Source organism: Taeniopygia guttata, chromosome 37 (genome assembly GCF_048771995.1).
Source record: "Taeniopygia guttata chromosome 37, bTaeGut7.mat, whole genome shotgun sequence".
NCBI lineage: Eukaryota > Metazoa > Chordata > Aves > Passeriformes > Estrildidae > Taeniopygia > Taeniopygia guttata.
In genome coordinates, this window is record NC_133062.1 from 5655738 (window position 1) to 5658237 (window position 2500).

Sequence of the window (2500 nt, forward strand, 5' to 3'; positions counted from 1 at the left end):
ATTACTAATAAGACTGGAGGCTCAGTTCGAGGGAAACAAAAATATTAATAAGCTTATTGCAGAACACATAACCACCAAAACAGCTAAGCAGATCAGTGACAAAAGGCGATTGCTGTCCAGAAAGCCAGCAGAGGAGCCACGTGAGGAGCCTGGAACGTGTCATCACACCAGGAGAGCAGCTGCGAGCCTGAGAACGGAGCCTGAGATGAGTCATCACGCCCAGGCAGAGGACAGAGATAATGGACCTGGGAGACGCCCTCTGCCAGGCAGGGCAGCTGCCGGAGGGAGAACAATGGACGAGATAAGACGCCACCCTGATAAGGGCAACGGACAGCAGAGACCCACCAAGCAAAAATCAGAAGAACAGCTGCAGGCTTACTATAAAAAGACACTAGAGGAACGACTTTCAGCTGGGGCACTTAACACCTTCCCCCGAGCATTCAAGCAGGTAATGGAAGGCCGGGATATAAAGCTAGTAATCAATCACACAGCGCAGGACTGCTTCGGATGCCTGGAATCCATAAGCCAAATAAGAACGGCAACCCGAGATAAAAAGGACACGGTGACCCGGGAGAAACACCCAAAGAAACCTTTTCAGAAGTGGATGAAGGACAGAGCAATCAAAAAAGGTAATTATCTTCGGTTCCAGCGTTTATTTTATCTTGATAGAGGGAAACTGGCCAAAATTGTTTTAGATGATATTGAATGCTTGTCTTGTGACATACCACTCAGTGAAATTTATTCGGTTTTTAAAACAAGATGGGAAACAACTGGTAGCTTTAAAAGCCTTGGGGACTTTAAAACTTACGGGAAGGCTGACAACACTGCCTTCAGAGAATTAATTACGGCTAAAGAAATTGAGAAAAATATGCAGGAAATGAGCAAAGGCTCGGCTCCCGGTCCAGACGGGATTACTCTTGGGGACGTCGTAAAGATGGATCCCGAGTTTTCCCGGACCATGGAGATTTTCAATTTATGGTTAACAACTGGTAAAATCCCGGACATGGTGAGGGGGTGCAGAACCGTTTTGATTCCAAAATCATCAAAGCCGGATCGTTTGAAAGACATTAATAACTGGAGACCTATCACGATCAGTTCCATCTTGCTGAGACTGTTCTCCAGGATTGTAACAGCTAGGCTGAGCAAAGCGTGCCCCCTGAACCCAAGGCAAAGAGGCTTTATCAGAGCGGCGGGATGCTCTGAAAACTTAAAACTCCTGCAAACTATAATTTGGTCGGCCAAAAGAGAACACAGACCACTGGGTGTTGTATTCGTGGACATTGCCAAGGCTTTTGACACCGTAAGCCACCAGCACATCATTCATGCTTTGCAGCAAAGAGAGGTGGATCCCCACATCGTCGGTCTGGTGAGCAATATGTACGAGAACATCAGTACTTATATCACCACAAAAAGGAACACACACACAGACAAAATCCAGATCCGGGTTGGAGTAAAGCAGGGTGACCCGATGTCGCCCCTTTTATTTAACCTGGCAATGGACCCTCTATTATGTAAGCTGGAAGAGAGCGGCAAAGGATACCACCGAGGACAGAGCAAAATCACAGCGATGGCATTTGCAGACGATCTGGTTTTGCTGAGCGACTCCTGGGAAAATATGAATACAAATATTAGCATACTAGAGACCTTCTGCAACCTGACCGGTCTCCAAACACAGGGGCAAAAGTGCCACGGCTTTTACATCAAGCCGACAAAGGACTCTTACACCATCAATGACTGCGCTGCCTGGACTATCAACGGCACACCCCTGAACATGATCGACCCCGGCGAATCTGAGAAATACCTCGGCCTGCAGTTTGACCCGTGGATTGGTATAGCAAGGTCCAGTCTCTCCACAAAATTAGATTTTTGGCTTCAGCGGATCGATCAAGCACCACTTAAACCTCTGCAGAAAACTGATATTCTCAAAACATACACCATCCCTCGGCTGATCTACATAGCTGACCACTCAGAAGTGAAAACTGCACTACTAGAAACCCTTGACCAGAAGATCCGGACAGCGGTCAAGGAATGGCTTCACCTACCTCCGTGCACCTGCGATGCCATCCTGTACTCGAGCACGAGAGACGGCGGTTTGGGCATCACCAAATTGGCGGGACTGATCCCCAGCGTGCAGGCCCGTAGACTGCATCGGATCGCACAGTCATCTGACGATACGATGAAATGCTTTATGGAAAAAGAGAAAATGGAACAGCTACATAAGAAATTGTGGATTCAAGCTGGAGGGGACAGAGAGAACATACCCTCGATTTGGGAAGCACCACCGTCGAGCGAACCACCAAACAACGTGAGCACAAATTCGGAATGGGAAGCACCGACCCAGAAAGATAAATTTCCAAAGCCTTGCAATTGGAGGAAAAACGAATTCAAAAAATGGACCGAATTGGCATCCCAAGGCCGCGGAATTGCAAATTTTGAAAAAGACAAAATTAGTAACCATTGGATCCAATACTACAGAAGCATACCTCACAGGAAACTCCTC

General features: G+C 47.3%; 1 pseudogene; it reads left to right on the forward strand.

Moving 5' to 3' along the window:
- Positions 1-2500, forward strand: part of LOC140681656 (28S ribosomal RNA) — a 9049-nt pseudogene that overhangs the window by 4397 nt on the left and 2152 nt on the right.